Raw genomic sequence first — 25034 nt, 5'->3', positions numbered from 1 at the left:
TGCCTATGTTCTCTTTTAGGTTTTTTATGGTTTCAGGTCTTACATTTAGGTCTTTAATACATTTTTTGTTTATTTTTGTATATAGTGTGAGGAAATGTTCTAATCTCATTCATTTACATGTAGCTGTCCAGTTCCCAGCACCACTTGGACTGGATTCTTCCAATCCAAAAACACTTGATGTTTTCTCATTATTTGTATTATATTCAGTTTCCTTCATTAATGTCTTATAGTTTTCAGAGAACAGGTTTTTCATTCCCTTTGTTAAGTTTATTTCTAGGTATTTTATTCTTTGAGATGTGATTTCAAATAGAATTTTATTTTGGGTTTTTTTTCTTTCTGATAGTTAATTATTAGTGTATAGAAAAGCAATAGATGTTTGTATATTAATCTTGTATCCTACAACTTTACTGAATTCATTCATGAGTTTTATTAGGGATTTTTGGTGGAGACTTTAGGGTTTTCTATAGATAGTATCATGTCATTTGCAAATAGTGACAGTTTTAATTCTTCCTTTCCAATTTTGATCCCTTTTATTTCTTTTTCTTTTTTTAAAAATATATGTTTATTTTTTTTAATAACTTATCTTTTAAAAAAATTAATGAATTAATTATTGGCTGTGTTGGGTCTTTGTTGCTGTGAGCGGGCTTTCTCTAGTTGCAGCAAGCAGCGGTTCATGGGGTTCTCATTGAAGTGGCTTCTCTTGTTGCGGAGCATGGGCTGTAGGCACATGGGCTTCAGTAGTTGTGGCACGTGGGCTCAGTAGTTGTGGCTTGTGGGCTGTAGAGTGCAGGCTCAATAGTTGTGGCTGATGGGCTTAGTTGCTCCACAGCATGTGGGATCTTCCCAGACCAGGGCTTAAACCAGTGTCCCCTGCATTGGCAAGCAGATTCTTAACCACTGTGCCACCAGGGAAGTCCCTTATTTCTTTTTCTTATCTTATTTTTGTGTCTAGGACTTCAATAGTATGTCAAATAGAAGTGGCAAGAGTGGGCATCCTTTTTTGTTCCTCATTTTAGAGGAAAGGCTTTCAGCTTTTCAACATTGAGTATGATGTTAGCTATGGGTTTGCCATAAAAAGCCTTTATTATAATGAGATATGTTTCCTCTATATCAACTTTGTGATAGATTTTATCATTAATCAATGTTTTATGAGAGTTTTTAATCATGAATCAATGTTGAATTTTGTCAAATGCCTTTTCTGCTTCTATTGAGATGATCGTGTGATTTTTATCCCTCCTTTTGTTATTGTAGTGTATCACATTGATTGATTTGCCAATATTGAACCATTTTTGTATCCTTGGAGTAAACCCAGCCAATCATGGTGCATGATCCTTTTTATATATTGTTGGATTCAGTTTGCTAATATTTTATTGAGGATTTTTGCATCTATATGCATATCAACAATATTAGAGTATATTTTTTTGGTAGTCTCTTTGTCTGGTTTTAGTATCAGGGTAATTTTGGCCTCATAGAATGAATTTGGGAGCGTTTCTTCCTCTTCAATTTTTTGGAATAGTTTGAGAAGGATAGACATTAACTCTTCTTTGTATGTTTAGTGGAATTCCCATGTGAAGCCATCTGGTCCTGGATTTTTGTATGCTGGGAGTTTTTTTTATGACAAATTCAATTTCACTACTAGTGATCGGTATGTTCAGATTGTCTGTTTCTTTCTGATTCAGTCTTGGCAGTTTGTATGTTTCCAGAAATTTGTCTATTTCTTATAGGTTGTCTAATTTGTTGACATATAACTGTTCATAGTATTCTCTTATGATTTTTTTGTATCTCTGTGATATTCGTTGTTTCTTACCCTCTTTCATTTCTTTTTTTTTTTACATTTAAAATTTTCGTGGGGCCACAGTGCACTGTTTGTAGGACCTCAGTTCCCCAACCAGGGACCAAACCTGGGTGAAAGTGCCAAGTCCTAACCAGTGGACTGCCAGGAAATTCCCTCCCCTCTTTCATTTCTTGCTTTGTTTATTTGGGTCCTCTCTCTTTTCTTCGTGATAAGCCTGGCTAAATGTTTATCAATTTTTTTTATCTTTTCAAGAAACCAGCTCTTGGTTTCACCAATCTTTTCTATTAGTTTTTTTTTTTTAATCTCTATTTTATTTCCAATTTCCTTCCTTCTGTTGACTTTGAGCTTTGTTTGTTTTCTTTTTCTAATTCCTTTAGATTGTAGGTTAGGTTGTTTATTTGAGATTTTTCTTATTTCTTGAGGAAAGCATGTGTGCTATAAACTTCCTTCTTAAGAGCTGCTTTTGCTGCATCCCATAGATTTTGAAAAGTTGTGTTTTCATTTTCATGTGTCTTGAGATATTTTCTGTTTTCCTCTTTGATTTCTTCATTGACATATTGCTTTTTTCAGTATCGTGTTTTATAGTCTCCACATATTTGTGCTTTTCCCATTTTTCTTTCTGAAATTAATTTCTAGTTTCATACTGCCATTGTCAGAAAAAAAATGCTTGATATATGTTCTATTCTCTTAAATGTGTTGATACTTGTTTTGTGGCCTAGCATGTGATTTATCCTGGAGAACATTCTGTGCACACTTGAAAAGAGTGTGTATCCTGTTTTTGGGTGGAATGTCCTGTAGATATCTATTAAGTCCAACTAATTTATTGTGTCATTTAAGACTACTGGTGCCTTATTAATTTTCTGTATGGTTGATTTTCCATTGATGTAAGTAGTGTGCTTAAAGTTCCCTATTATTATTGCATCATTGTCAATTTCTCTTCTTGTGTCTGTTAATATTTGCTTTATGTATTTATATGTTCCTGTATTGGATGCATATAGGTTAACAATTACAAATCCTCTTCTTGTATTGATACCCTTATCATTATATAATGCCCTTCTTTATCTTTTGTTATAGACTGTGTTTAAAAGTCTATTTTGTATGATACAGGTATTGCTACCCATTCTTTCTTGTCATTTCCATTTCCATGAGATATCTTTTCTCATCCCCTCACTCAAAGTCTGTGTGTGCCTTTAGCTCTGAAGTGAGTCTCTTGTAAGCAGCATTTATATGGGTCTTGTTTTTTCATCCAATCAGCCACCCTATGTCTTTTGATTGGAGCATTTAGTACATTGACATTTAAAGTAACTATTGATAAGTGTATGTACTTATTGCCATTTTATTATTTGTTTTCTGGTGGTTTTTGTTCATTTCTTTTCTGTTCTTTTCTGTTCATTTTCTTTTCTGTTCATTTCTCCTTCTCTTTGTTTATTACTTTGTGGTTTGATTATTTTCTTTAGTAATATGCTTGTGTTTCTTTCTTTCTAGTTTTTGTGTATCTATTATAAATTTTTGATTTGTGGTTACTATGGAGCTCATATATGTTGGCATATAACTATATCTACTTGTTTTAAATTGGTAGTCATTTAAGTTCAAAAACATTCTAAAAGTTCTATTTTTTCACTGCCCTCCCCTACATTTTGTGTTTTTGATGTTACATTTTGCATCTTCGTGTTTATCTCTTCACTGTTTATTTTAGTTATAGTTGCTTTTACAATTGTTTTGTCTTTTACTCTTTATAATGGTTTATTTAAGTGATTGATCCTCAGCCCTTACTATATATTTGCCTTTCCTAGTGGGATTTTTCTTTTCCTATAGATCCTTCTTGTGATAGACTTTTCTTATCCATTTAGAGAAGACTCTTTAACAGTCCTTTTAGGGAGGGTTTAATATTGATTAACTTTCAGGTTTTGCTTATATGAGAAGTTCATTATCTCTCCTTTGATTCTAAATAATAATATTGTTGAGTAGAGCACCCTCGGTTGCAAGTTTTTCCCTTTTAGTGCTTTGAATATATCATGCTACTCCCTTCTAGCCTGCAAAGCTTCTGAAGAAAAAATCAGCTGATAGCCTTATGGAGGTTCTTTTGTATATGACTCTTTGTTTTTATCTTTCTGCCTTTAGAATTCCATCTTTATCTTTTGCCATTTTAATTATGATGTCTTGGTGTGGGTCTGTTTGGGTTTATGTTATTTGAGACTCTGTGTTTTGTGTACCTGGATATCTATTTCCTTCTTCAGGTCTGAGACTTTTTCAGTCACAACTTCATCAAATACCTTTTTCATCCCCTCTTTCTCTCTTCTCATTCTGGGACCCCTATAATATGAATGTTGGTACTTTTGATGTTGTCCCAGAAAATTTGTTTTTAGCTTTGCTATTCTGACTGGATCTATCTTCCAGATCACTTATACATTCTTCTGTATTGCTTAGTCTGCTATTCCTTCATTCTGGTGTGTTTTTCATTTCAGTTATTGTATTTTTCAGTTCTGACTGGTTCTTTTTTTATATTTTCTAGTTCCTTGTTAAAATTCTCACTGTGTTTATCTATTATATTCCTGAATTCAGTTAGTATTCTTATTACTAATGTTTTGAATTCTTTATCTGATAAATTGTTTACTTCTCTTTCACTATTCATTTAATCAGGGGTTTTCTCTTGCTCTTTCAATTGAGACTAGTTCCTTTCTCTTTTCATTTTGTGTAACTTTCTCCACCTCTATGAATTTAGGTGAAACAATTGCCTGTTGCAGTCTTGAAGGGATATCCTTATGTAGGAGTGTCCATGGTCTGCATGTGCCCAGTGCATTTGGTGGGAGAGCTGGATTTGACATGAAAAGAAGAATCTTTCCTCAGGGTATGTTGTCAGCTATCACCTTGGAAGGAGGTGGAGCTAGAGATAGAGGAGCTAGAGCCAGAACCAGATGTGAGATGGGGCTTCCTCTGTGCTCAGAGGCTGTTACCACCCTACTGGATGTGGGGTCAGACCTCAAGTTGATGGAGCAGAAGCTCTGAGGTTCAGGTCTGAGCTGACTCTCTTTCCTTTAAGTGTGTGCTCTCTCATCTCCCAGCACCAGCACCCTTGTCCCAGAGGGAAGCAGTGCTGGAGCAAGAGGGGCCCATGCAGGCTCTCAGCTCATGATGAGGCATGGGCTGTGGTGGTTCAACCACAGATAGAGGCCCAGGCTGTGTTTGATGCAGTGTCTGTGCAATTGCCAGTAATGGCAGCCCCACTGCATCTGAGTCTCCTTTGTCCCTCACAGCCAATGAATCTCCCCAGTCTTCTCAGCCTCTGCCCTGCTGTGGAGCTGCTCTTCTCAGTAGGTGGGGCTCACTTGGGCTCTCAGCATATCAGGGCTTCGGGTGTGGTGGTCCAGCTGCTGTCAGAGATCAGGGCTGCTTCTGGTGAGCTGCCTGAGTAAGCATCAGCAATGGCTATCCCCATTGCATCAGATGCCACCCCAGGTCCAAGTTGTCTCTCTGTTCCATGGCCAAGCTCTCTCCCTGGTTCTGGTAGCCCTTGCCCTTGTGCTGAGCTGTGAGGTGAAGTAAGTGGGGCTGAAACATTTGCTCAACTAAGGCTTGAGCATGTGCCAGGGCAGTCACAGGAAACCAGGTAGCCACTGGAGTAGTCCTCAATCCACCTTATCTGCTCTGCCTTGGGAGCAAGCCAGCACTCTCATGCTCCTCACAAATGGAGTCCAGGCTTCCTATAGCCCTCCTGTTAGTTCTACTGGCCCTCCAGTCGGCCAAGGGGGCTTTTCTGCCCTATGTTGGACTCCAGGATTGGGACACCAAATATATGGCTCAAACTGCTCACTAATTAGGGCAGATCTCCACTGGTGTATTCTCCCTTTTCCTCTGAGTCCCCTCCCAGGGGTATGGTCCCAACCTGATTGCTCTGTTCCCTTCCTTCCTGATTCTGTGTGGATCTTTGTTACAGCCTTGGTTGTACTGTTTCTGACAGTTTACGGTTAGTTTTCAGTGAGAATTTTTCCACATTCAGATGCATTTTTGATGTGTTCATTGGGGGAGGTGAGTTCCACATCCTCCTACTTTGCCATCTTGATCCGAAGTTCCATTCTTCTCTTTTAAATGTGTGTCTGTGGGAAAGATTTTAAAACTAATGAGTAGCATTTTTCAGGACTAGTTTTGCCATTATTTGTACAAACCTAACACACATCTTCACTTCTTTAAATTTATTTCTTCGTCTGGAATTTTAAAGGGATTGAAATAATACTCTCTCAGTTTCCTTGTGGGGACACAATTGTAATATTGCATGACAACTTTACATCATCAGTTTTGATTGAAGGAGTTGGAGCTTTCAGAGACACATTTAATGACCCATGTTTGACAAAAACTTTGTTAACAGATGTGAAGAGGAACAGTTTATGGAATTCCTTGAGGTAATGTTATTTTATACCAAAAATATCTACTATGGTTTTACAGAAATGTCAGACATTTTAGTAGAGTATTTGAAATTCTTGAAGAAATGTTTTACATAAGAGCTGTCATTTTTAATATGAAAATTTTGTTGTGATTTCATCATGGAACATTTTATCCTTTCAAAATTTTTTTTACAATACAACTTTGAGAAATATATTTTTCCATAAGATAATGAACCCTCGTTATCAAGTATAGAAATTTCCTTAATTTCAATTGAAGAATAATATTCTAAAGTTTAAATATATAGTATATATTGATAATTTTAAAAGTTTTATGATTTTATTATAAAATTTCCTTAATTTTAATAGAAGAATAATATTCTAAAGTTAATTATATATAGTATGAAATTTTTATGATAAAATTTGTGATTTTAATGTATTATAAAATATACTATGCTATAAAATAATTTTATAATAATTTTATAATAAAATTTTATATAAAATATATAATACTTTAAAGTTTGAAAACAGGTAATTTATAAAACTTAATTCATTTAACTATTTCACCTAATTTAAAATAAATTCAGTTAATTTATTTAACTCTTTCGCTAAGGCAACATAATCTTGGCATGATGCACTATTACTATAGTGTTGCTTTCTTGTTGTTATTTTTGGGGGTATTTGCATAAATATTTTGATTAATTAGATCTTTGAAAACATGGTTAGAGCTTGCTTTGCAGAGAGACCCAAATACTTCCCTGAGGTGACTTGGAGGCTTGTGATAAAACAGAAATAGTAGCAATCAATATAATGTTTAATCTGGACACCCCATCACTCTTAAACTAATAAACTAGAGTGTCAATGATGTCATAGCCAAAGATTCTCCTCTATTATAAATGGGTCAATTAGCAGCCCATAGAAACATCGTGCTCTAGGGCCAGATGCAAGCTTGTAAATGACACGTCAAAGCAGAGCTGATACATTGCTTTCCCTTCACAATGGGTCATGAATCAGTGCTCATCACATTCTAGGCAGCCTAAACAAACAAACAAACAAGTAACTTTATACCCAGGGTTGTACTTTCCAGATCCACTTCCCCTCAAATAAACAAAACACTGGTAATTATAACTCAGCTTTTTAAAAAGTCTAAAAAACATTTAAAAAGAACCCCAACTTTTGGTGTGATTGTTAATTTTATGTATCAACTTGATTGGGTCACAGGACCCCAGATATTTGGTTAAACGTTATTTCTGGGTATTTCTGTGGGGGGTGTTCATTTGTTGAAGGCCTGATTAGAAGAAAAGGCTGAGTAAGAAATAGTTCTTTCTCTCTGCCAGACTGTCTTTGAGCTGAGACATTGGTCTTCTCCTGCCTTTGGAATGAACTCAGACTAGAGCATACAGCACTGGCTCTTCTGGTTCTCAGGTCTTCAGACTTGGACTAGAACTATACTGTTGACTTTCTTGGGTCTGTGGCTTATTGACTGTGGATCTTGGACTTAGCCTCCATAATCAAGTGAGCCAATTCCTAATAGTAAATTTCTTTAGATAGATAGTTAGACTGATCATCTGAAAATATTACTTCTTTCTCACCAGGATAAGATTAATTGCACATTTGGTAACTTTGTTAATCTTATATTGTAGTTTCTCTTAGCTCCAGTTCCTTTAAATACCTGTTGTGGATTTTTGTTTGTTTGCTTTTTTAACTGTGAGCCAGTCTTTTGGAAATCCATGCTCTCTTTCAAAAATTATTTACAACTATATATCATATATCATCCTTTCCCAGATATATAGCTGATTTTTAAAGGGAAAGAGATAAAACAAATGTGAGAATCAAAGCAGACTATAAACACAAATCATATAACTACAGCTATAGAATTATCAGACCTGGAATTAAAGAGATATGCTACTTTGTCTGATGTACTTCACTCAGTATGACAATCTCTGGGTCCACCCATGTTGCTGCAAATGGCATTATTTTGTTCCTTTTTATGGCTGAGTAATATTCCATTGTATATATATATATATATACACATATATACCACATCTTCTATCTTCTTTATCCATTCCTCTCTTGATGGACATTTAGGTTGCTTCTATGTCCTGGCTATTGTAAATAGTATTTCAATGAACATTGGGGTGCATGTATCTTTTTGAATTATGGTTTCTTTGGATATATGCCTAGGAGTGGGACTGCTGGGTCATATGGTAGTTTTACTTTTAGTTTTTTAAGGAACCCCCATACTGTTCTCCATACAAACACTATGGATTTACATTTGCACCAACAGTGTAGGAGGATTCCTTTCTTTTCACATCCTCTCCAACATTTATTGCTTTTAGATCTTTTTAATGATGGCCATTCTGATTGGTGTAAGGTGATACCTCATTGTAGCTTTGATTTGCATTTCTCTATTAGTGGTGGATCTAGAGATTTTCACACTGAGTGAAGTAAGTCAGACACAGAAAGACACATATATATCACTTATATGTGGAATCTAAAAAAATAGTGTACAAATGAACTCATTTACAAAGCAGAAGTAGAGTCACAGATGTAGAAAACAAACTTATGGTTACCAGGGGATAAGGGGGAAGGGATAAATTGGGAGATTGGGATTAACGTATATACACTACTATATATAAAATAGATAACTAATAAGAACCTGCTGCATAGCACAGGGAACTCTACTCAATACTCTGTGATGGCCTATATGGGAAAAGAATCTAAAAAAAAAAGAGTGGATATATGTATATGTATAAATGATTCACTTTGTTGTACACCTGAAACTAACACAACATTGTAAATCAACTATATTCCAATAAAAATTAAAAAATAAAAATGAAAATAAAAATTAAAAAAAACAACAAAAGGTGTGTTATCAATACATTCAAAAACTAGAGTAAAAGCTGAAGAATATCATCAGAGAATTGAACCTATTAAGAAGTATAAAATGGAAATTCTATAATTGAAAACAAATAAAATAAATGCTATGAAAAGAACAAAACAAAAATGTGGGTTAAAATGAAAAGTTTTAACATACATACAATTGGAGTCACCAAAAGACAATAAAACATATATATATACAAATATGTATATAATATATATTTATATACATAATATATAATATGTATATAAATATATATAAAATAAAAAATATATAAATGTATATATATATATATGTTTCAACAAATAATGGTATAGAATTTTCCAACATTCATTACAGACCTTGAGCTATGGGTTCAGAAACTTTTATGAACCCCAAACCAATTAAAAAAAAACCTGATACTTATTCACATAATAGTAAGATTATTGAAAACCATAAAAAAGAGAAAATTTAAAAGCAACCAAAGAGAAAGAATACATTACTTTCAAAGGACCATAAATATGATTGATATCTAGCTCTGCGACAGAAACAATGAAAGACAGAAAACACTGATGCCATTTTTAAAGAGCTGAAAGAATATAACCATAAATATGATTGATATCTAGCTCTGCAACAGAAACAATGAAAGACAGAAAACACTGATGCCATTTTTAAAGAGCTGAAAGAATATAACTATCAAACTAGAGTATTATTCCACAAAAGAAATATTCTTTAAGAATATAGGAAAGTAGAGACATTTTCAGAGAAACAGTGAAAATCTTTCATCTCTACACCCATACTGAGGAAATACTACATGGAATTTTGGGGCAGAATTAAAATTATTTTAGATGGAAACACAGTAAATCAGTCAGAAATGAAGAGCATGAGAATTGATAGCTACATAGGGAGATCTAAATTAAAACAGACTGCTTAATGTAATAATAAATTAGTAATAATAATATTTGTATTTTTTAAACCACACAAATGCAGAATTAAAAGTCATAATAAAATAGTATAAAAATTAAGGAGAGTAAATGCCATAAGGCCATTACATTGACTAGAAAGTGGTAAAGTATGAATTTAATATGAAATCCAGTAAGGCATGGATACATATCATAGGTTCTAACATAACAATGAAAAGAATAATGATACAATTCAACAATAAAAAAATAACCCATTAGAAAATGAGCAATGTACTTGAGTGGACATTTCTCCAAAGAAGACATACAAATAACCAGTGATCACATGAAAAGATGGTGAACATCACTAACCATTGTGGAAATGTAAATCAAAACCATAATTATATACCATTTTATACCATAACCATTAGAATGGCTATTATCAAAAAAGCAGAACTAACAAGAGTTGATGAGGATGTGAAGAAATTGGAATCTTGTATATTGCCAGTAGGAATGTAAGATGGTGCAGATGCTCTGAAAAATGGTATGGTCGTTCCTCTAAAAATTAAACATAATTGTGTCATGTAACATATCCGTTCCATATCTGGATGTATATACAAAAGAATTGAAAAAAGAGACTTACAGATATTTGTACACTCATGTTCATAATAGCATTATTAACAATAGTCAAAAGGTGGCTGCAACACGTGTCCATTGATGGATGAATGGATAAACAAAATGTGATGTATACATACAATGAAATATTATTCAGACTTAAAAAGGAAGGGAATTCTCACATGTACTACAACATGGATGAACCTTGATGACATTATATTGATACTGACTGAGATAAGCCAGTCACTTATGTGAAGTACCTAATGTAGTCAAATTTATAGAGATAAAAATTTGAATGATGGTTGTCAGGAACTGGGTGGAAGAGGGAATGAGGAATTATTGTTTAATGAGTATGAAATTTCATTTTGGGAAGATAAAAAATTCTGGAAATGGATGCTTGTAATGGTTGTACAACATTGTGAATATAATTAATGCCAGTGAAATGTACACTTAAAAATGGTAAATTTTATGTCATGTATATTTTACCACAATAAAAAAGAACCTTAACAACAATAAAAATAATAACAGAATGTATTATTAGCAAGCTAATAGAGGATGAGGAGTGGAAAAATAAAAATACTTTATCCAGAAAGGGCAAGAAATATAAAAAGAAGAAACAATGAACCGATGGGACAAATTAAAAAACAAATAGTAAGCTGGTAGAGATACATCTAAGTTTAATAGACAATATTAATCATAAAAATTGGATTAAAAAATGAAACAACTATACATTTTGTTGGTTTGCAGCATCGGGAGTTCCTGGGTAAAATCTGAAACTGGTCCTCTTGCAGGGAGGCAAGGAGAAACTGAAGAAAGAGGCAGGCCTCTCCAGATTGGTAGGTGGCAGCTTTAATAAGCAAAGGAACTGTGAGTCTTGCCCTGGGTGGCCGCAAGATGAGTAGATCTTTGCACCGGCCCACCAGAATCTTAAAAGATTAAATAGGGGCCTTGACTGGGTTCAGTAGTGTACACAGTCCAGATGGTCTCAACAACACCTTGCTCTTGCAAGGTTGCATCCTTGGAACACTCCTAGTGTGGGAACTGTGGGTGGAATGTACATTCAAAGGACAGGGGAGAGGGTGAGGAGCCTCGGATTGCCAGGGTCCAGCTCACAGATCAACCAGAGGTCATGACCTCTCAAATACCTCCTTCAACAATGTTGCTTACAGAAGCTGCATCTTTAATGTAAGGATATAGAATAGTTGAAAGAAAGGGAGGAAGAGATGAATACTGCAAATAGTAACCAACATAAAGCGGTAAAACTATATTAATATCAAATATTTAAGGAAGTGATTATTAATAGAGATATTCAACAGAAAGTATACAAGGCCTAAATTGGTACACCACTAATTCTATATTCTCAAAACTGATAAAAAGGGACAGAGAGACAAATTCACACTCATAATTTGATATTTATATATAAATTATTCAGTGAATAATAGGTGAAGCAGACAAAAATTTCAGTGTGGGTATTAAAATTTTAACTACATAAACAACATTAAACAACTTGATGTTGTATATATACATTATATGTAATATATATAATATGTAATATATGTAATTCTCTCTACACACACACGCACATGTGCGTGCACACACACACACACACAAATGTTGCACTCAAACAACTGCAAAATTCATTCTTTTCAAGTGTACATAGAACATTTTGCAAAATAGGTCATCACATGCTGGACCACAAAGGAAGTCCTAACAAATTTCAAAGAATTTGAAAATGAAATCATAAAACGTATGTTCTGACAAAAATGCAATTAACCTGGAAATTAAAAAAACAAATAATAAAAATAGAAAGATAACCAGTAAAATCCCCAAACTTTTCATATTAAACAATGCATTTGTAAATCATCCATGTGCCACAGAAGAAATTATATGGAAATCAGAAAATATTTTGAACTAAAATATAATAATAATATTACATAAAAGTCTTTTGTATGCTACTACAGCTGTGCTTAGAGAATAAATTAGTAGATATGCAATAATAAGAGAAGAAAATCTGAAAAATTAACACTATAAACTTCCATGAGAAGCTGAAAAAATGAATTAAATAAAATAGAAGCAAGGAAATAATGAAAAGTAAAAGCAGAAATCAATAAAACAGAAAAATTGTTAGGGAAAATAAAGACAAAAATTTGATTGTTTGAAAATACTATTAAAATTGATAACCTAATAAAACTGTTCTTGATTTAAAAATAAAAGAGATAGTACAACTTATTAAAGAAATAAAGGTTATATCTATATTTGATAGATATGGAAACTTTATTAAACTTATAATTATATTAAATGAACCAATATCTTGCAAACCACAACTTACTGAAAGTGACACAAGAAAGAAAATTAAAGGTAAGTTGTTCTATATCTTTTATTAAATTGAATTCACAATTTAAACTTCCACTAAGAAAACTCAAAGTCCAAAGGACTTTGAATTCTTCCAAAATTTTAGGGAAGCAATATCATTATTATTACAAAAACCTTTGGGAATAGAAATAGAGGGAATATTTCCCAAAACTTTTTAATAGCAAACATAGTTTGATACCAAAACAAGGCACGGACATTTCAAGTAAGGAAATTTGTAAGCAAATTTATTTAAAGAACATAGACACAAAAATCTGAAATAAAATATCAGCAAAATTAATGCAGTAATGCATAAAGTAGTGTTTGTTCTAGTAAGGTGAGTGGTGTAATGTCTGTAAATCAATCAATATAACGTACTGCATTAATAAGATAAAGGAGGAAAACATGGGGTCATCTGATTAGATGTAGAAAAATATTGATTAAATCATTGTCTACTTCTTTTTAAAAAATCTATTGGCAAACTGGGGAAATAATGGGAAATTTCATTAAACTGATAAGGGGAGTTGTATCAGTTGGTTATTGCAGACTAAAAATCATCTCAAAACTCCATGACAAAAATTCATATATATTTTTTGCTCTTGATTCTGTTGGTTGGCCAATTTAGGATAGGTTTGAAATTAACAAATAGAAAATGAAATACTCAAATAATATCTTTTAAAGTAGCATCAAACATAGCAAATACATAGGAATAAATTATAAGAAAGATGTGGAAAACCTCTACACTGAAATTACAAAACGAATGTTACTGAAATAAAGGAAAAAGAACAAGTAAAGGCAATAATGTACTATGTTTATGGATTGGAAGACTCATTGTTTAAAGACATTGACTATCAACTATATGCCCCTCAAATGGTACATACAACATAATACCGATCAAAATCTCTGCAGGGGTGTGTGTGTGTGTTTATTAAAAATGAATGTAGAAATTCAAATAGTAAAGAGTAGCAAAGACAAGCCTGAAGAAGAACAAACACGAGGACTTAAACTACCAGATATTATGCTTTATTACAAAACTACAGTAAAACTGTGTGGCATTGACACAATTGGATAAATAGTCCAGAGAGACCCCAAAAAGAATCCAGAATGATACATGCATGTAAAAAAAATCACACCATTTATAACAAAAGTGCCACTGAAATGCAATGAAGAAAGGTTCATATTTTCAGTATATGATACTGGATAAACTGGGTATCTCTATGGAAAAAAATAAAAAATGAACCTTCACATTTTCAGTAGGTGATGCTGGGTCAGATGAATATCCAAATAGAAGAAAAATTGAATTAAACTTTTTCTCACATCTCACACTATATATAAAAATTAATTCCAGATGGATTGAAGATTCCAGATGGATTGAAGATCTAAATGAGAAAGGTAAATTATTAAAACCTCCCTCCAAAATTGGAGAGTATTTTCATGGCTACAACATAGGTGAGTTGCTTTATAAATTTGATTGTGAGAAGGAAGCATGTATACCGGACTTTCTGATCCCATTTATATAGAGTTCCATAAAAATAAAATCAATCAATGATGCTGGAAGTCACAGTTGTGGTTACCTTGGTGGTTTAATTACTGCGAATTTGTACCAGGAGTCTTCTGGAGTGCTGGTTATGTTTATAATACCATTTACAATAGTATCAAAAAAAATCAGGTACCTATGAATAAATCAAAGATGTGAAAAACTTTGATACAGATACTTAAAATACAAAAAATTATTGAGAGAAATGAAAAAATGCATAACAAGACATTTTCATGAGCTGGAAGACCCATTGTAAATATGCCCACTATATTCTCAAAATAATAAAGGCAAAGCCGTCACAATCAAGGGCTATTTTGTTACATTTCAATATCAAAGTATGTACGATATGCTTCAATTTAAAAATTAGCACAATAAAGGAAATAGGACATAGGAATTGTAATTACCTACAAGGACATAGGAATTGTAATTACCTACAAGAAAGGAAAAAGAAGAAGCAAATATGTTGTAGCTGCCACGTACTCTTGTTTTTTCACGTTTATTAGATGAGGATGTATGACTATCTAGATATGACTATCTAGATATGACTATCTAGATATGGTGCTAATACATTCCATTCTTCATGTCAAATTTCTCACCTTCTCAAATTGCATAAGTGTAGACATTTTGGACCTTTATACCTGTGATATTCTGGGAAATGGCCTTACTATTCCTCAGGAATATTTTACAAGTGAACTTGATGTGGAAAGGATCACTGTCCTGAAATACATTTGTTCCATAGTAGAACTTTCGGCAGTCTTCTCAGTGACTATGGAGCACAGTGAGATGCATGTGTATAAATATTCTGAGGCCCATTATAATGCACTTCACTATCACATGAGATGCAACATAAAGGAAAGTCAGACTGAAAGTGCTGTGTTATTCAACTGTTTCATTTACAATCAAAATCTGTGGCTCAGCATAGCCTACAGCAGATCCATATGTAAAGAATCCATGAATGTGATATTACCTAAACAAAATAAAAGACAGCCTATTTATACAACAATTTAATAATTTTATTGTAATTCTGCACAATATTTTATGGAACTATTGAACAGAAGATTTGTGAATCTTTAGAAATAAATTAATTCACCTTCTATTGGACAAAATTGCCTATGGTTTTCTAAGTGTTCTTTTAACACCTCTAGAGATGTGAAGTTCGTTATGGGGCAGTTTATTAAATTTTTATAGACTTATATTAAGTTATTAGAAGACTCATACTAATCTGAAACCTGTTTTCCTGTAACTTGTATTTATCATTTTTAAATCTTCCCTGGGGTGCCACATAGAATAAAAGTTTAATTTCATGCAAAGCCGCATATATTTTTAGATTGTTTACAATGTTTTTTTCTCTGGATAAATTCAGATTGCAAAACAACCGAGTATATTATGAACTAGGCAACATATTGTATTCAATGAACATTTCTGAAACATATATTTTGATTTTTCATAGATTGCTAATTAATTTATACTTTAGATATTCTTTAAGCTTGTCTTCTCTATCCAAAAGTATGACATCATCATCAAGTCATTTACTAAAGTGAGAAATTCTTGAACCCTCTCTTCCTCTAACCCTGTACATCTAAACCATCTGCAAATACTATAGGCTGTACTTAAATGGTCTGCCTGAGTCTACTTTTAATCCCTATAGTCCATTCTTCACACAGAACTAGTAATCTTTCTAAATTATAAAATCATGATATTTTGTAGTGGGCAGCCTGCTAAGATAGCCCACAATGATCTCTATCTCCTGATATTCATGCCATTGTACCATTCCTTCCCCTGAGGGTTGGTTGGACATATTGGCATCTAATGAATAGAATATGGCAAAAGTAATGGGATGTCACTTCTGAGCTTAGGTTACAGAAGACTGTGACTTCTATCTTGTTTGCTCTCTCTCTCTCTCTCTCTCTCTCTGGCTCTTCTCAGTTACACCTTCTAATGAAGCAATCTGCCCTGCTGTGAATTGCCTTATGGAGAGGCCCATGGGGAAGGGAAGCAAGGGTGGCCTCCAGCCAACAGCCAGTAAGGAACTGAGGCTCTCAGTTCAATAGTCTACATGAAACCGAATTCTGCCAACAATCACATAAGTGAACTTGGAAATTGATCTTTCCCGGTCTATCCTTGAGATGCCTGTATTCCCAGCCAACATTTTGATTGTAGCCTCATGAGAGACCTTGAGCCAGAGGTCTCAGGTAAACTGTGCCTGGACTCCTGAAACTATAGAAATTGTGAGATGATAAATGTTGTTTGAGCCTCTAAATTTTGGGGTATTTGTTAGACAGAAATAGATAACTAACACATACTCCTTTGTTAAAACCCTTCAATCATTTTCAATACAAAAATCCCTCTGGCTAACAATGCAATCAACAGCCTACTGCCTACTTCTTTACTCTCCCCTTGTGCTTCTCTGCTGTTGACAGAGCTCCAGCTTCTGGAGCAAGTGAAGCTCTTGACTTGAAGCTTTTGTTCATGCTGATCTCTCTGCTGCCATGTTCTCATGTCCTCTATTCTCATGGCTGGCCTCTTGTCATCCTTTTGACTTTCTTGAACCTGTATCTAATAAAGCTCTTCCCTAACTCCTAATTAGATAACTTAACCCTAGATTATGTTCAGAGCACTTTTCTTTTTTTTTTTTTCGGTATGCGGACCTCTCACTGTTGTGGCCTCTCCCATTGAGGAGCACAGGCTCCGGACGGCCATGGCTCACGGGCCCAGCCACTCCGCAGCATGTGGGATCCTCCTGGGCCGGAGCACAAACCCGTGTCCCCTGCATCGGCAGGCGGGCTCCCAACCACTGCGCCACCAAGGAAGTCCCAGAGCACTTTTCTTAACTCATATAATTTCAATTATTGAGCTGCTACTTAAAAAAATCTGCCTCTCTTACTGGTCTGATTATGCCAGGATTCCAACCTGGACTCCAGGGATTCCCCCTGTATCACACTGCCAACCACATTGAACTGTCCTGGTTTGTAACATTCTATAAGTTAATGCATTTGTTATCAAAATTTCTTTGTAGTTTTAGAGGATGCAATCTAAATTTTTAAAAAGTTCAAATAGTATTTATAAGAAAGAGTAATAAGGAATTACAAAAAAGAGCAAGACAAAATCGATGTCAGGAGCTAACCATTTAATTTTCATTATAGAACCTTAGTTCTGCTTATATTCTATTCTTAGCGTAGTTTTATTTTTATTCCTTCAATTTTACTCTGTGAAGAAACAATTTAGGATTTAATCTTTTTGTAACATGAAATGCGCATTACAATTAAAATTTAAATGTGCCTCAAAAGATTGAATTGGATTCTTGGCTGATAAAGGAACACAGCATATTTTTCTCTTTTCACCAGCCATTATGTCCAGCCTGAAGGACACTTGAAATTATTTCAAACATTGGTATGAATGGTTTTATTTCAAAATCTTCATAGTCATGTATTAAAAAGAGAGATGTCTGGGATGAATGACTATTGAGAAAAAAAGATCAGGCAGTAGTCATATTTCAGGATTATATTACTGCCTTTTCTTTAACAGTTGTGAAGACTCCACAGACTGAGTAAATGTCATCCCCAAAACAGTAAAAACTGAGAATCTGGAAGGCTTTAATATAGCATTCACAGAAATCCTTACAAGTAGAGCCACGCATTAGTCCTCATTTCAATGAAACTATTTCATAGCATTCAAGATGAGAGTCTATTACTTAGTTTTTACCATATTGGGTACCCAACAGCCCAGTATCACTCTCAGTGTGACTTATTAACATGGGTCAGGCTAGAAAATGAATTCATTCTAAGTTGGTCAACTTTGTTTGCTCGATTTATTGAATGGTTCCCCAATCTACAAAGAACAGTCAGCCCTTTCTTCCCTTTGAAAATATCCAGGCTTCCCTTTCTTTTCCTTCTCCTGCTTGCCTCAGGGACATTTCATGCTTAACAGCCTTGGATTGATTTCTGTGCCCATTGGTGCTTCCATTTGCCATCTGTTAGTTGAAGTATTTATATATTTAGAAACACAGGAAAGAGAGAACGTGAGAAACTGAAGACGCTTGAATAGGTAGGACAGGGCAGCTATCAAACTCTTTGTATGAACCGTTACTGATCCATAATATGTGGATAGTTGGAATAAGATATGAGATTTCAAAAGTATTGAATTGCTAGATATTAAAGCACTGAAGCAAAGGAAAAAATAGGGGTTTTTTTTGTTTGTTTTTTTGACATCTTTATTGGGGTATAATTGCTTTACAATGGTTTTGTTAGTTTCTGCTTTATAACAAAGTGAATCAGTTATACATATACATATGTTCCCATATCTCTCCCCTCTTGCATCTCCCTCCCTCCCACCCTCCCTATCCCACCCCTCCAGGCGGTCACAAAGCACCGAGCTGATCTCCCTGTGCTATGCGGCTGCTTCCCACTAGCTATCTACCTTACGTTTGGTAGTGTAGATATGTCCATGCCTCTCTCTCGCTTTCTCACAGCTCACCCTTCCCCCTCCCCATATCCTCAAGTCCGTTCTCCAGTAGGTCTGTGTCTTTATTCCTGTCTTACCCCTAGGTTCTTCATGACATTTTTTTCTTAAATTCCACATATATGTGTTAGCATACGGTATTTGTCTTTCTCTTTCTGACTTACTTCACTCTGTATAACAGACTCTAGGTCTATCCACCTCATTACAAATAGCTCAATTTCGTTTCTTTTTATGGCTGAGTGATATTCCATTGTATATATGTGCTACATCTTCTTTATCCTTTATCCATTCATCCGATGATGGACACTTAGGTTGTTTCCATCTCCTGGCTATTGTAAATAGAGCTGCAATGAACATTTTGGTACATGACTCTTTTTGAATTATGGTTTTCTCAGGGTATCTCACACCAGTCAGAATGGCCATCATCAAAAAATCTAGAAACAATAGATGCTGGAGAGGGTGTGGAGAAAAGGGAACACTCCTGCACTGCTGGTGGGAATGTGAATTGGTACAGCCACTATGGAGAACAGTATGGAGGTTCCTTAAAAAACTACAAACAGAACTACCATATGACACAGCAATCTCACTACTGGGCGTATACCCTGAGAAAAATAGGGTTTTGATAGCATTGGTTATAAGAATGTGTAAAGAGTGTTAATATATACTGGTATTTTTAAAAGTAGAGAATTAGAAAAAACAACTTTACTCATAATCTTCAAAGACGTTTTAACTTGTTATTATTGGAGGAGGGAAAATGTACACATTAAACTTGAGTGACAAAAATTGTAGCCCTTTTTAGCATCTTGATCAGTTTATTGCTGCCTTGAGATCAAAGGGAGCTCTTTAATGGGGTACAAAAAGTCTCATATACTAAGGAAAGGCAATGAGGTTAACTTGGCAAAAATGTTGTGATTTAATTGTGTAAATGCTTTTGTAATTTGTAAATTGTGTTAATTAACCCTTTTTAAAAGAGGATTGAAGGACAAGCATCTTAAAATAGTATGAAAATTCTTCTCTCAAAGAGAATAACTTATAGAATATTTTGTTCCATAAATTGCTCTCTGAGCTTTTAACACACACACACACACACGCACATTTGAACAACCAATGAAAAGCATTACTCATTTGTTTATGTGTCTGGACTGCTTGGAGTTCTCTCTCCCTTTTCCTCCTCTCACTGCTTCATATGTTTTGCCTTATTTTCTTCACTTCCCCTTTGGTTCTCCTGTGACTCTGTGTACCGCCTTATGGTGGAGCCTGGCCAATGTCAACCATCGTTCCCATGATGTTTACTACCTCAATTAAATCAGGCTGCAAATGGAATGTGCTTCCAAGATTTCTCTTCCCACAGCAGTTTCTGCTCCCACAAAGGATACATTTGCTTAACACGTCAACATCTGGAAAATCTGTAGCAGTTGCAGCTTATGGTCCACAGTCAAAACCCTGACATCAGCAATGCATGAGGCAACAAAGAGGAAGGAACTCAGGACACCAGAAACAATACCCAACTCACCCCTGTGTCCCCTATAGGAATTTAGGAAAGATTTTCCTTTTCTTAATGATTGATCTTCATAAGAGAAGGATCATAACAGAATTATGGGAATTTAGAGCCATTGGGACCTTTGAGATCAAATGATTTATGTGCCCAATACCTTACTTTAGAGATGAGAACCTAGATAACCAGGACAAAAAAGACCCCTAAACTTGATGACTTTTAATTACCTGGAATTTTTATATACAGTTTGAAATTTGAATTAGAGTTTTTTTTAACTAAACCATTATACTTACAACCTGGAAATATTACATGTGGGGTGTGTGTGTGTGTATGTGTGTGTGTGTGTACATTCATGAATATTTTTGATAATATCAATTTTAAAAACCTTTTTTTATCTACTATACAACAGGATCAGATTGCTCTATGATTTTTGTAGGCCTGACTCTATATAATAATAAACAGGTAATTCATTTAATAAAATTCACATATAACTATACAAAATTGTAAAAGTCATGCTGTACCGGTTAGTTGACATAAATTAACATTGTATAGTTATTTAATGGTATGTTTATGGATTTTGGTTTTGCACTTTTCTTAAATATTTTTAAGTCAATGAATATTGCCGACTCCAGTCTCAAACATTCTTACATGTCTTTGGAAAACTAGGGGGTCTCAGACAATGCGACTATATTGCCTAGTAAATAAAATAGTCCTGAGTTGGTGTGTAGGTAAGAGATTTGAACCAAGAAAAAGAATTGTGTTCATGCTTTGCCACTGACTAGATATACAGCCTTTGGCAAGTCCCTTTTCCTATCTGGCATCATTTGAAAAATTATGTGATTAGCCCAGTTATGTTTACATTAGTTCCAGCTCTAGGAACTATTATGAACTCAAAATTTAAATCAAGGAAAGGAGGTGAAACATCAGTCAAGCAATAAATGTTGTTGAGTTGGAGTGGAGTTAAAGTGGTCATCAAAATTTACAGGGAATATTCACTCCCTGAAATCAAAGTATTTCTTACTTCTCTCAAAAATAATCTCTATGGGGGTCAAATGTGGAAAGAAATATACTTTATTCGAGTCTCATTTTTTCATGAATATGCATATTTGGTCAATTTACATGAGACAAAATATTGAATCTGAATAGAAATTAGGATCCTACAATTTCAACTCTCCATCTTTTTTTGGTTTGTGAGTTTTAAGGCCCTGATAAAAACCATAGAAACTCTCTAAAGAACAGATAGCTTTCATTTTTTTATTTTTTGAGATTTTTCTAAGATGATTGATAAATACATTTACTGGTTAAAATAATTGAAAAGATATACCTTTTTTTGAGCACTTAGGTGGTCTTATCATTATTGGGAATAGAGGTTAAGGAGGAGTGAAGAGTGTGTATTGTATGAGTTTTAGGTTGATTTTAGGGGAGGGAGGCAAAAAGTGATGCTCAGGAGAAGGTTAAGGAATGCCTTTGTGACTGGAGTGGGGCAGTGGGAGCTATGGGAACCAAGGATGCTGACATGGGCTGGAGAGAAAGTCATGCATCATATAAAAGGAGTTATGGGTTGTGAGACCCTGCTGAAGTAGGCACCTCTGCTTTTCTGAGATAGGCCTTTGAATGAACCATCTTCGATTAGAAATGGGCAAAGGAAACTGGAATGAATACCATGTTTCCTCTTTTATTTTGTCTTAATGATCCATGGTTCTCTTCCAAATCCACTCCAGGCAAGGCAATAAACAGTGTAGAGAAAATGTCTTTTGATATATATTAATTTAATAACATGTGCTTCCTGATACAAAGGGAAATATCCTTTAGCATTTTTGTGGTTGCAATAAATACATGGGGAAAATATTGAGGAGGTTCTAAATTGCCCACATTTTTTCACTTTTGTTTTTGCTTCATAATTTAAACAGATGAAAACAATCAAGAGCTTACATAGTGGGATGTAAATATGAAGATTAGTCAATCTATTTGATGCAAAATATTTTCAGAGTTTTTCCAATAAGTAAATGGTACAGAACTCTTTTGCATTTTAAACTAGAGAATCTTGCTATTGATATCATTGCTTTTTCTTGGGTAGGGGCAGGGGGGCTAAGAGGGTCTTTTCTTCTCTTTTCTTTTTTTTTCTAAGAAGAAAGATTGAAATTAGTCCTAAAATCTGTAGTAAAACAGTTTACAAGTTTGCTTAGCTTTATAAAGTTTGCAAATACCTAGCCCTTGGGACCCAATGCCTTAAGCCATCTTGTTTTATTCTGAAAGGCACCTCCTCTGTTAGAAAGCTTGCCCTTTCAACAAAAAAAAATCACTGGCTGGTAATCTAATCTTTGAAAAGGAACTTGGATTTTCTGGCAACAAAAAAGAGAAAAGCAGTATTGGAAAATAAACTACACTGGAAACTAAAAGCTTGAGAGGAAGGGGAAAAGAACTCCTTAAAAATAGTTACTTCATAGGCTGTTTCATCTGTTAAAATCCTTGGTACTCGGTGAAAGAGCTTGGGCATTGTGGTGTCCTGTCACCAGCTCCGACTAGGGACCAGTCCAAAGTTCCCTAGTGGGAGGAGGCAACTCACAAAAGATAATTTTTTCTTTTAAGGATATTCTTGCTCTTTTACTGGCAAAAGAATGAGCTTCTTCCCCCTCTTCCCTCAGACTGCTATGCTTTTAGAAGAAATAATGACAGCACAACAACCACATTTTTGATTACTCTGGAATAAAGCACACTGCATTCTTCTGTTGAATGTAATCATGATGCTAAGATCTGATTAGACTGTTGTTTTTGCTATTGTCACTGAGTGTCATATTGGTAAACTCTAAAAGCCAGATGTGTCAGGAAGTGACACGGAAAGGACTGGTACTGCTGACCTTTTAGATATTTCCAAATTCTTTTCAGCATAAAGTTTAGATTTTTCAATCTTATATTTCTTAAATTATATTTTTTCTGTAGTTTCCTTTGAAGTATTGTATAAGTCTTCTTGGGCTGTTATAATAAAATTCCCACAGAGTAGGTGACAAACAATGGAAATTTATTTTCTCACAGTTCTAGAGGGTAGCAGTGAAAGATTAAGGTTCAGCTGATTCAGTTTCTGGTGAGAGCTCTCTTCCTGGCTTGCAGATGGCTGCCATCTTGTTCTGTCCTCATGTAGCCTTTTCATTGTGAGTGAGTGTGAAGAAAGAGAGACAGAGAGAAATAGGGAGGGAGAGGCTGTTCCTCTTCTCATGAGGCCACCAGTCCTATTGAATTTTGTCCTTCCTACACATGTGACTTTATTTAACCTTAATTACTTCATAAAGACCCAATCTCCAAATACAATCACCTTAGGGGTTCCCTCATATATATGGAATATATATATAACAAATTCTTGTCAATGATGGAAACATGAAAGATGATCTCTTTTTTTTAATATTTGATAAGAGTTTATTGCGTGTATAACAACAGTTTGCAAACTAGGAATTTTCAAATACAAAACTGATATGGAGCTCAGAGGCGTGACCTTAAAAGTGAAAATAAGGAAATACCTTAACCTTTACAATGGTTGGTTGCTACAGTCTGGGAGTTTCCAGATGGTAGGGGATTGGTTACAAATAATTATTTTACACCATTTTTAGGAAGATGATTTAAGTATCTATTATTATTATCAAAGACATTTATAAGAAATAACCTATTTTTCACTTATGTTCATGAAGTAAGCTAGATTTAGTTTTGCTTACATCACTCAGGGAATTGTCAAGTTTGATCTCCATTTTGTATCGTACTTTAACAGAGCAAAAGGAGTAGTATGTTCTTTTAGAAGTATTTATCTTAAACTTAGTAAACAGATAAATTGTCCTTCTTGACTCAAAAAAATTTTTTTTACTGAAATATTTAGGACCAGCCATCTTAAGTCAGTATATTCTTTCCTCTGAGAACTACTGACGAAACACTAGCAAATCATTTATGTCTAGATCTTTTCCTCGCTATTTGTACAGATCAAAGTCTATCTTTACCAAATCTCATCCTTAGTATTAATTCATGTTACAATTAATTAAAAAAATACTCACCTTAATTATTTTCATTTTAGATCTAGATTGTGATTTCCCTAGGGAATTTGTAAACATTTTGATTTCTCAAAAACATTTACAGTTAAATTTGTTTAGAGGAAGATTGCTTTGGGGGAGTATTTCCACAAGTGGCTAATCCCAGACATTTTATATTGACTCTTTTAACTTTAGATTTCTAGATATAATTTTTCCTGCTTACTGTTGAATTTTATGGGTACATTTTTTGGGGTCTTTTGGCCTCCTGTAAACCATCTTTACCTACAATTATAGTGGGTTTTTTTGAATTTTATTTTATTTTATTTTATTTTTTATACTGCAGGTTCTTATTAGTTATCCATTTTATACATATTAGTGAATATATGTCAATCCCAATCTCCCAATTCATCAGATCTCTTTCTTGATAGCAATGTATTATTATAAAAATATGAAAGTAACTCAAAAGTGAACACTTGAACTTGCATTTTATAACCATTGCTAAGTTTAAAATATGCAACAGCTTCCATTTGGGTTACACTTAATATTTTTTCAATAAATTCCAGGTCACATATTTTGTGTGATACTTACAATGCATTTTTGATAGAAAACCTGTCATTAAGCCTTGGCTGAGGAAACTGGG

Source organism: Delphinapterus leucas, chromosome 4 (genome assembly GCF_059928025.1).
Source record: "Delphinapterus leucas isolate spDelLeu-1000000601 "Yukka" chromosome 4, BTC_Dleu_Yukka2, whole genome shotgun sequence".
Taxonomy (NCBI): Eukaryota; Metazoa; Chordata; class Mammalia; order Artiodactyla; family Monodontidae; genus Delphinapterus; species Delphinapterus leucas.
The sequence above is the reverse complement of the archived record's forward strand: the minus strand, read 5'-3'. Positions refer to the sequence as shown.